Raw genomic sequence first — 12005 nt, 5'->3', positions numbered from 1 at the left:
AGGCCAGAGAGCAGGGCTGGCAAAGCATGGGCTCCCTGGGGTAATTAGGCCTGAGTTGCCCACAGGTGCTACACAGGTGGTCTTAGCCCCTAGCGATGACCTAGGAGAAGCCCATGGGAGCCCTCAGCTGCAACCAATCCTCCAGCCTGCCTGCCTGCCTTCTTGAAATAGTCCAGATTTCACTTATTAGATATATTAATCCAAAGTTAACAATTTGTGGTTGTTTCCCTAAATGGCTTGAAGAGAAGAATGTAAGGAAAAAGAATTTGATCTGATGGGAAGGCTTAACCCCGATGGACTAAGTGGCCTTCATAGCCTGACTTTTAAATAACTGGAAATGGAGGGACTGTTCACGGAAGTGGAGAGCCAGAGGGTGAGCCCAACTGGAGTTAAAAAAACACAAACAAAACCCATCCCCTTCTCAGCCCCAACCTGCCATGTGATTCTGAGGACATTGCTTACTGCAGTGACAGCATTTTAAACAGCTGCCCAGAGGGGTTTTAAATAGACTTGATGTAATTCAATGATTTATAGAGCATGGGTTACCAAAATATTAAAGTTCTGAAATGTCCCTAAACCAAGACCATGGCCCCAGCATTACCCTCTCTGAACCAAATAACTCTCTGCTGTTGGCGTGCGGTACATGTGGCTCCCTCAGAAAACTGTGGCTACTCTAAATGAGGGGCCAGAAAAAGATAAACAGTCACTGATGAATAGAGACGACCTTCCATATAAAAACATACTCCCCTGGTCTTCAACAACAAGGCACCAATCTTCAGGAAACAAGCCAGGCAATTATTCTTTAATTGCGTATCAAATCTAAGTATTCAAGGAAATTGCAGGGGGGATACACAAAGAAATGAATCTGGGTAATAAAGTGCCCCCAGACCTCTACTTTATAAAATAAGCCACAATTATGTAAACATTTTACAGCCTTAATCAATAGCCCCCTCAAATGTAATGGCCTAAAAGCACACACAAGTTTGGAATTGGAGATCATTTTCATCCTTCCATTACATTCTTTTCATTATATCAGAGCAATCCTCCTTTTTCTAATCCTTACGTATCCCCCGGCCTCAAAGAGAACACCCTGAACCAAAGGCAGGTCTCAGAGAATTCTGACAGTTTTGTTTATGTCAAAAATAATGAAAGATGACAAGCTATCACATTTAGACTTGTAACATGATCATTTTGCTTCAGGACTCCCCGCTAAGATTAATTTGGAGACAGGAAAGAAGGAGAAAGAGAGGAGGACAAAGAGGAGGAAGTGGGGTGCAGGAGGAGAAGGAGAACAGCTATTAGATGCTTTCTTTAAAAGTAAGGGAGAGGGATTGGCAACCTGGTAGGTGGTTTTTACTTAGTCAAGGGGCAGGAGAAAATTGAGTGAATCTCTGTGTGTGTGGGTTTTTATCTAATGTTCCTTATTTGTAAACGCATATTTTGTTGAAGAGAATTATGGTGAGAAACAACAGAAACAATAGAAATCATTGATGATATGCCTCAGGTGTGGAAGAGAGTGATGAAAAAGATCACTCTCTCCTGTGTGTTCACTATCACCACCACCACCAGCATCACCATCACCACCATTACCACCAACGCCAACAATACCATCAACGCCACCATTACCACCAACACCATCACCACCACCACTAACACCAATACCATCACTGCCAACACCACCACCACCATCTCTACCACTATCACCACTACCACCACCATCACCACCTCTACAACCACCATCACCACCAACATCACCACCACTACCTCCATCATCACTACCACTTTCATCATAACCACCATTACCATTACTACCACCACCACCTCAAATAAGGAAGCATAATTTCTCTGGGGTAAACTTACACACCCAAAATCGTTATTTACTTTGTGAAATGAACCTTGGTTCTGGGGTTGGTAATTAGAAGAAGCCAAGATAATATGGCAAGCAAGGAACTTCTCTCTCAGATGGACTTCAGGGAAGACATACAAGATTTTCTGCTAACAGACCTGAGTGCAGAAGACAAAGCACTTAACTTTTAGCTTCAAGTAGAAACCAACACACAGAAACCTCTTTTGAAAGAAACACAAAGGCAATGGACCCAAGCCTCCCACTCTCACTAGCCAGAGTCTTAGATGGGATGGAAAGAAGGTTTCATATCAAAGGCTAATTTCTACCTTAAAAGCTACCTGGTGGTAGCTTCCTGGGACACTATATTGAAAGTTTTTTTTTAATCTCAATAAGAGAAAGGTATATAAACACCACAGATGCACACACACATACACACACACAGAGTGATTAGTTGTTAGTGCACACCCATGGGGGGAGGGAAGGAAGATGGAAACCTTTCCACCACCAATTTTCCATCTCCATCTCTCCCCACACCCCCTCCCTGATAGCCATGTGTCTGATAATTCCACATTTACACATGAGCACATCCTAATGCACTAGCCTCAGAGGCTTAATACTGTCTTATGAGAACCAGGAAATCCATTACTAACACACTGGTTATTGGCTCATATTACCAAACCATACAAAACCAGAGGTGACTTGACTCGAGTCCTTGAACACTTGCAGGATACACACTCAGTCCCTCATCTCCACTCCTCATAGTTGGTGTCTGCTTTACTCTCCCAAACTCACTTTCTCCATGCCTCTGGCTATGGCTACTGGACGTGTCAGAATCACACTCATGGCCTCAGGACCGGAGAAGAAAGGCTCCTCCTTTTTCTCCCCACCAGCTTTAGTTTGGGGGGGAAAAAATTCTGGGGGCAGGACTCTGATTGGCCTAGCTTGAGTCGTGAACACATCTCTGTATCAATCACTGGGACAGAGATAGGGCATTATAATTGGCCCAGCTTTGGTCAGGTGCCCATCCTCAACCCATCACTGTGGTCAGAGAGGTGAAGCCCTGTAAGCAAAAGGGCTGGGTCAAGATTGAGTGGAGAAGAGGAGGGGAGGAGGTTTGATTCAAAGAAGAGCAAGTAGAACAGCTGTAGTTACCAGGGCAATTGGTATGAGCTACACAGCCACCACAATTTGAGCTTGCTAAAGGAGTGATGTGAAAAACCCACAAGATGATGATGTAACTCAGCTATGCAAATATAAGCAAAATACTTGTTCTTGGCCCCAAAGACCCTGCCAGTTCTAGAGACAGTTGTGGCAGAGATGTTTACAAGCTCTAGCCTAAAAGTGCAAAAGAATCAACCAGTGGTAGAAGTGGGGGGCGGGGAGATGTTTTTAATGCAGCTTCCTGGTCTCATCCCAGAGATTTTCTTTTACTATATTTGGGGCCCATGAATTTACATTTTTTAACCCCCCTTTCCCCAGGGTAATTTTGACATATCAGGTTCACAGAGCAAGCTTTGAGAAATACTGTCCAGCACTCGGACACCATGTCCCAAGGTCAGATGCACAGCCACGTTCTAGTGAGAGTGGATATGGGCATAGCAGGAAGTCTCCACCCTTTTTCAGCTATCCCAAGGAGTCTCCTGCTGTTTCACTTGCAAGCTAAAGAGAGCACTCCTTTTCCCCATACTTTAGTCCTGAAGTCTTTTCATCAAAGTCTTAAAATCCCCAGGCATCTGCCTCCCAGCTAACTTATTGCCCCAGGCTCCCAGGGTTTCACCCTTGCCTTTCTCCCTATAGTAGCTACTCTGGCGCTCCCACCCAGATTCTCCTCTAAGGCTATGGTGGGTGAAGGCCCTCAGCTGAGTCCCTTTCCAGGAACTACCCTTGGACTACAGCTCGTCTGAGGCCACATGCCCTGGCAGCAGCCTGTACCCGATGACAGGTCCATGCAGAGGTATAAAGGCCTGGCCCTTCTCTCCGGCAGGGTGACTCTCAAGAACTATGCTAGCTCTGGAGCTTCCTGCGGGATTAGCTGTGTCTTGGTTGCAATTACATTGCTCATTGCTGTTTAATCCTCCCTCGACCCAGTCCTGCTTCCCCACCCCCACTCCCAGGTGTTGATCCCGAGGGCCTTTTGCAATAAACTTCCTCCATGCAATTTCCAGAGTGGGCTTCCCTAGGAACCTGACCTAATAACCCAACCCAAGCACCCCATCCTTCACAGTGCTGTTCTCCTTTTTCCTGTTTTCAAGTAACAAATGAGCTCAACTACAAAGATGATACATTAGTCTAGAAGCTCTTCCAGGTAATAAGTATTTCAGAAAAGCTTTCTGGGGAAAGAGAGCAGGGATGGGCTTGCAGGGAAGAAAATTTGATACAAGTCAGTCAAATCACCTGGTGGTTTAGGTCCTGTTGCAGTCTGAGCATCACTGTCCTAGGTGGTCACAGGAAGCAGCACAAGCCCAGAAGTGTGAGGAATGGTGAGTGTGTGTGTGTGTGTGTGTGTGTGTGTGTGTGTGTGTATGTGTGTGTGTGAAAGGCAGGGAGCTCTGCCTTTCTTGGAAAAGACAGGGAAGGGAGGGGCCTTGGGGAATTAACGACAGGCCAAGAACAAATGAATTCAGCTTTGAGAGGGAATGTGATGTACAGATGGAGCCTTAGCAAGGACTCCAGAGCTCTGGGGTCGAGTCATGGCTCTGCCAATTCTAGCACTGTGCAAGGGCCTCCATTTCTTTATCTGTGAAATGGGAGAATTAATGACTGCCCAATTTCTCACTCCCAGAAATCTCATGACAATTAAGTGAGATAATGCATGCAAATGTCATGAAAAGGCTGCTGTGCCCATAGCCTCACCTCCTCCATGACCCTGAACTCTGCTCTCCCTACTGCCATTCCCCAAACCACTTGGAGCAGGGACCCTGCACTTTCCAAAGCACTTTCCCAATAATCATTCTGTCATTTATTGATCATTCACCAGGTACACTTCCCACCAAAGGCCTCCATAACAGAGCAGGGAGTAAAATCCCAGTACTTTACTCAGGTTCTGGAAAGCAAGTGTTTTCTCTGGTTTACAGAAGAGGAACGTGAGCATCAGAAAGTTTATCAACTTTCCCAGTTTCACTCAGCTATTAAAAGAGGGAGTTAGGATTTGAACCAGTTTTGTCTGGTACCAAAGCTCTTAACCACTAAGCAAAACTGTCTGAAAAAAAAAAAAAAGAAAAGAAAGATTAAGGTGACTGTTCACACTCCTACCTTAACCATGCCATTTTAGGAGAAAACTTGTGAGTAGTTAACAGAGTTGTGTTTCCTCTGGGTTTGGATAAAGGGTTAAAAATGCAAGGTTCAAAATATATTAGTAACTTTTCTCTTTTGCTGCCTTCCAAACACACATGTACTCCCCGCCTGCTCCAGGGCTTGTAACATCCTTGCAGAGGCTGTGGCTTTATGACCTATCATCACCTTCGCGATCAGCCTGGAAGGGAAGGAAAAATATTATGTGAGAAGTTTTTCTCTCTCAAAGCCAGTCTTAAGGAACTAGCCATTTTCAGAGGAAAAGCAGGATTGTTGAAGGGCAATACACAGTGGGTTTATTTTAACCCTATGTGATGCAATAATAATAATTATATATATATGTATGTATATATAAAGTGTTGCTTAAGCAAAGACTGAGGAGAATTGGGAGTCGGCTGGCTTGGGTTTAAGAACTGGTATGCAGCAAAACAGCCAGAAATAGTTCTTTGGGGGAAAAGAAATCTAAAAAGAAAAGAAAGCTCCCAGGTCTCGGAAAGGGCAGTAAACCGTGTGAAGGTGTGTGCACCGTGCCAAAAGCAGAAGAATATTCCACTATAACCACAGCCCCAGTCATATGTTATTACTTACGCTACGGTTGACAATGACTGGCACAGGGCATGAAACAATAATGTCTGGTGGACTTGGCAGCGCTCTATGTTAACAGGAAACTGTGTTCTTTTGATTCCGTTGGTTGGTTTCCTGCTGAAGGCCATCCATGGCAGAGCAGAGAGTATACAAGACTATTGTCCAATTTCCATTTTTCCCAGTGCATTTGGCTTCTGGCAGGGGAAGCTGGCAGCCTTCATTTGATGTGATCAGGCCTCAGTCGGGTGCAAATAATGCCTGCAAGGCTGGTTGTAAATGTTGCATTTAGCAGGTTGGTTAAGGAAGGAAGAAATCATTGAAATGCAAAAGCATACACATGTACAAACAACCAGGGATGAAGCTCCATTTGTTTGGTGGCAAATGCATACACTTGATTCATTCACGGCCATCAAGATCAAGGGGCCATGATACAATGTAGCAGATCTGCCTCCCACGGAGACCCTTGGAAATGTTTCAAAGGGCTAGACCCGCTGGAGGGAAGGGAACGAAGTAATAGGTAGGGTTTGGGTGAGCTTTGGGTCTCCTTCTTGTGTGGTATCGAGGCCACAGCATCTTGAAAAATCACTGAAAACTTGACGGAGGCTAGAATGGTGGCCTGAGCCTGAGCAAAGCCAGGTGGCTTCACTGGCGTCACCTTCCAGGACACGTCCACCTGCATGTTTGGTATTCACAATAACATCATGGGCAGAGTTTCGTATTTGATGTATAGCATGACTACTTTTCATTGATTTGATTTCAGGATGGGATTGGGAATATTTCTGTTTGGGCTTTCTTGTATTTTAATATCATGTCTGTAATAAGGTCATTCATTTTTAAATGATAGAGAAATACAATTCATGTTAATAATGAGCTTTGGCTGATCCCTGGTAAGGCAATATCACAACTGCTGGGGCATTTCCATCCTAAGCATTCCTCTCTGTCTCTGGTCAGTCACTGGGCTGCCAGCCAGGATACAGATTCTCTCTTTCTCTCTCTTTAGCCAGAGACATGATCAACTCCAGAGGTTCATCCCGAATGTCTCTCATAACTCCCCTCGCTGACCTGGGCCATCAGCACATCACATGCTCTAGCACCTGTTTCAAGCAAAAATAATAGTAACAACAATAATAGTCATTTATCTCACCTGCAGGTAAGGAATTGTAGGCCACACAACACATACAGGGGTAAATGACAGATATTTACTCAATCACATTTCTGCTGGATCAGGCTTAATTAATATCTTTGGATCACCCACATAAGAGATCCTTCTTAGCCTCTGATCCATGAAACCCAAATCCCTTTTGTTGGAGCTATAGATACAACATCTCCATTGCCCCTACACACACACACACACAGAGTTCTAGATCAAAAGCATACTCTCTGCAGCCATCAAAGCTCTGATTTGGTCACTCCCTTGATTGGCTTTGGTGGGTGACCTGGGGACATCAGAGATGGCTAGAGCCAGATCGACACAATGAGGCCTTGTAAAGAGTAGTCCAGACCTCTCCAGCAGGATGAGATTTCTTGGGAATATGTAAGAAGAGGAGGGGGAATCTGGCTATTGTTGTGGGGTGGAGAGTGAGAGCAGAACTTTGAGAACCAAGACGGATGGATGTTAGCAAGGAAGTCAGGAGTCGCTGGGGAGATGCTGGTGGGGATGTACCTTCGTTGTCCCTGGAGATTAACAGGAAGTTCTGGACTGGTTCTGGCTCTCTTTTTGGTTAGCGTTACTCACTCTCACATGCTCCTGTCTCCTCTGGCTCGAGTCTCAGCCAGTCTTTAGTTGAAGCCTTCATGTTGCTATCTCTCTCCTTCCATGTTTCTTTTTCTCTTCCCTCTCTCCTTCTTGCTCTTTCTTTCTCTCTCACACACATTGTAATGTTTTGTTACTGTCTTTAATGCTTTGGTCCAAGGCTGCCTGTCCTGGATAGATTGGTGTGCAGGGCAAGTGGCAGGTCAGTCGGGAGGACGGGGCCCTGAAGGGCAGGCCAGAAGGTAGGGTCAAGAGAGCAGCCAATGGTCAGGGTGTGTGTGGACAGGAGGTGTGGGGGTTTCTGGCCTGGGTTTGGAGAACACAAGCACCACTCAGGCAAAACTGCCATCCCCCTCAGCAGGAGGGTAGCCAGCAGCCATCAGTCCTTCCTCCAGATCCACCCAGCCCAGCCTCCCTGGATAGGGTCACTCGGGCAGCTTCTCAGTCCCTCACCCTGGCTTCTGTAAGGTTCTGTGAGATGCTGGGATCCTGGCTGCTCACCACAGCTCCTGCCCTTGGTCCCATTTGTAATACCTTTAGTCTTCTCAGGTACTCACCCTCTTCCTCATCATGCCTGTTCCGTTCCTGGTTGAGGCCCTTTCCTGGGTCTCCTGGTGCTCTGTCCCCATCCACCCCACTCGTGGGACTGCCTTGCCAGGGCCAGTCAGTGGAACACCCAGATGGCAGCCAGGATCTCTGATTCCTCATCCTTGGCTCTTTCTGCCCCGCCGTATTGCCTACCTTTGCTTCCCAAATCACTACCTGTTGGCCACAAATGGTGCTTTTGTAAGAAATAGCCTGAGACTCATTAGTCCAAGTCAAGCAGAAGTGATGATAATCTGATAAAAAGTGTTTTCTGTTTGTTTTGTTTTCTGTTGATGGTTTGAAATCCTACTGGAATTGGGACATTGCTTTTCCTGTTTCCAGATACATTTTTGGAGCCCATGATTTAACTGAGATCTTCTACGATACATTTACATTAAGAAGGCTTTTTAACCTTGGATGAGGCTTAGAACACACATAAAAGGGAGATCAGGGACACTAAGGGGCTCTCACTTTCCCCCTCTCCCAATCAGCCCCCACACCCCTGCCATTCCTCCATGAAAGGGGAGACTCGGGACCCAAGACGAACCTTTGAACTGCTAAAACCCAGTGCCTTTGGCATGTTCCATTCCTGCGTCCTCCCTCTTGTGCAGCAAAGCGTGCACATTTGCAGCATCCTAGATCCGATTATTCTGAATGTATTTCTCTTAATGGGTCAAAAAGGTTGGCTTCAAAGATGCCATTTGATTGGCTGTTTCTGTGTTATCTTTTTTCTTCCCGCTGACACATAACCAACCAGGGCAGGATTTTACATTGTTTCTCATCATATCTCTGGTTCCTAGAATAGGATCTGGAACATTAAAAGTGCTCAACAAATATTTGTGAAATAAATGCATGAATGATGGCTCTGACTCTTCGGTTCTGGATTTCTGTAATCACAATAAGAGGCAAAAGGGCAAAGTCCACCTGGGCTGCACCCATCCCTTCATCACCATCATTGTGAAACAGCAAATCGTGAGACCCCAAGTCTCCTCTTTCCCCTTGGAGATGATTCCTACCTCCTTACTGTCCTTTCTTTTTTGCCTTGTTTTTCTTTCCGTTCTTGCATGTCTTTAACTCTCCTACTAATAACACAAGTGACCCCATTTCCTCTGCTGTTTCCAAACCACTGCCATGCCATTTTCCCTTCAGTTTGCCTCTGGTGAAGAAAAAAAAAAAAATCCTCCCAGAAATGTGACTCAGAAGTAATCAACGTAAATGTCATCCAAGGCCATGATGAATTTCTCGGCCATGAGTCACATCGCCTGTGCTGAGAACCTGGGTTTTAGTTAAGGCAGAAAGTTTCAAAACCAACGCCCAGAGACACCTCCTTCCTCCCCGGCCGCATGCCCATTGGCTGCAGGAATTTCTTCTTGTCCCTCTTTGTTGTGGCCGCCCTTGGCCACATCAGGTGAAGGCTCACTGCCCTTCCCAGTGACGCTCCAGGGCTGTTGCAATGGACTTGAGCGCCCAGGCAGGAAGCATGGGGCTGCGCCGCCTCTCCAGCAGCTGTGGCTGCCAGTTGAGGACTGGGAGACGCAACCCACAGCCAGGCTTCACCGTGGGCTCAGGGCCAGGGCACCTCAGATTTTCCACGCTAGCTGGAAACAGGATATGAAAGGTACAGGTTAGGAAGGAGCCATGGCTGCTGAGTTCAAAGGCCTCATTCATGAAGTATTTTTTTTTAAAAAAAAAAATCTTTCAGTATTTAGATTGCTCTGCTTTCTTTGTTCTTTCTCTTTTCCACTCAAGTTTGTAGAACAGGTCCCAATGCATGAATTTGAAAACAAGAAAGCAAGCAGGGGGGAGGGGGGAAAAGTTCATCAAAACATACACAAAGGTGGCACTCATACACGTGCTGCCAAAATGGAAGGGAACTAAGTCTGTATCCACACGTAACAGGCAGTGACAAGTTGAGAAAGTGCTGTCCAGGTCATGCGAAGGTCATTGACAAGGTTTTCAGGGCTTCAGTAGGTAGGAAAATGATTAGAGCAGACTGAACTTCTAGCAACCTTGAAAGAGAGAAGCAGAACAGCACGGGGTCGAGTGTGTGGGCTTACAGCCAATCTGTTTGGGCGTTCAAATTATAGGAAGCAAAAGAAATAATCCACACAAGAAGGAATGATCCTGGCATTTGGTGGGCCCTCAACAAATACTGGTGTAATGAATGAATGAATGTGTGAAGTGCTTCTCAGAGGTGCTCACTGAACAGCAGGCAGCAGCAGTCATGCCTGAGCCCAATGTTGGAATCCCTTCCTGTCACTCAGCTTGGGTTTGACTGGCAGCTGTCGGAACACCACTGGACGAGGGGAAAGAGAAGGCTCGGCTACACCCAGAGCATCTGCTCTCCAGGTGGGCAAGGCTGGAGACACAACCACATGGCCATGACAGGGACAGTGAAGAGTCACTGTCTTCAGAAAGGGCAATGTTTAAATGGGTACAAATTGAGCCTCACTCCATGCAAAAGAAAGATCCCAGCTGCTCTGCCTAGGGACATCCTCGGCCAGCACCCAGGGGATGAAGGAACAATTTTCCTTTATCCTGTGCCTGCAGCACAGCATGGAGCAGGCAGAACCTCCTATTTCACGGACAGACCTGGAAATTTAGGTTGCCCACTACCTGAAGATGATTAATTCATAAGTAAAAACGTGGCAGAAAGTCGGAACTGAGAGAGAATTTGAGCATTACCCAGGCAACCCTGCCTTCACTGAGACCTGCATTACTCAAAAAACCTACCTTAAACTACTTTAAGCAAAAGAAGAAAATTTCTGAGCTCACAAAACCAAACTTGCAGAAGATGGAGGGAGAACTGGCTTTACAAGCTAGTAGGACCAGGGACTGAAACACAGTCAGAACTCTCAGAGTAGGTAAGTAGTTCCAGGCTCATGTCCAAGCTGTAGGACATTCCTCAGCTTCAACTTTTTTCATCTGTATAATAAGAATATTAACTTTCCTATCTACCTTCCAGAACTATTATCATGATCAACTGAAAAAAATATGTCAATAGAGTTACCATATATAGTTGGCTATACCACTTGTTTTAAAAATGTGAATTTATTCCAGTTGATTAATGTTTGAGGGGATAATTGCAGCATAATTCAAGTTTATCACAGGCAATTTTGTCTGTGAGAAAAACTAGATTAACACAGAAAACTGCACCCAGCTGAACTGAGCTTTGCTGGGATTCACAAAATACGCACATGCACATACTTCACACGTCTGCCCCACTGCCTGGTAAACGTGTTATCCTAACTAGCCTACTTATCCTAGCTAAGTGTGCTATCCTACAAGGTTATGTTTTGCTATTCTTTCACATTTGTGAACTTCTATATTTTAAAAATGCTCATTCAACATCTCAAACATATCTAAGCATTTTGACTTAAAAATTCCAAGCAGGGCATGGACAAGGAAAGCCTTGTGTATTGAGGAGAGAATTGAAGTAAAAAAAAAAAAGCATTTTGAGAGAATCGAGAGAACATGTGATATCTCCCAAGCAACAGGGCATGGAAGTAAAAGAAACATCTATGGATGGAATAAGTTCAAGTGTTGAGACATAAGAATAAGACCTGAAGAAACAGAAGAGATGGAACGATGAGCATTGCGGAAACTGAAACCCAAGCAGTGAAAAATGTCGAGGGGAAGGGACAGCCTGTCTCACAAAGGAAAGTACTCTCTATGTACAAAGACCTTAATGGAAAATGCCAAATTCTGCAGAAGTGGCACCTTTTGTACGAGGAGTGGCCGGTTTGGTGGTTTCACATATCACTGCAATTTCCAAAGACTTCAGCTGTTGGGTGAAGCCCCCAGTGCAGATGAGAAAGCTGTGAATTTCCAGCAGGGTTACAGAAGTTAACCTAAGAAGAAAACTATACATTTTCAAATTTTCAATTTGATCAAGCAGATATCTATGATAAATGCGTGCTTCAAAGGGCCTACATTTCAAAGACA

Source organism: Propithecus coquereli, unplaced genomic scaffold, assembly GCF_000956105.1.
Source record: "Propithecus coquereli isolate 6110/MARCELLA unplaced genomic scaffold, Pcoq_1.0 Scaffold5, whole genome shotgun sequence".
Classification (NCBI taxonomy): domain Eukaryota; kingdom Metazoa; phylum Chordata; class Mammalia; order Primates; family Indriidae; genus Propithecus; species Propithecus coquereli.
This window is presented reverse-complemented; position numbering follows the sequence as displayed.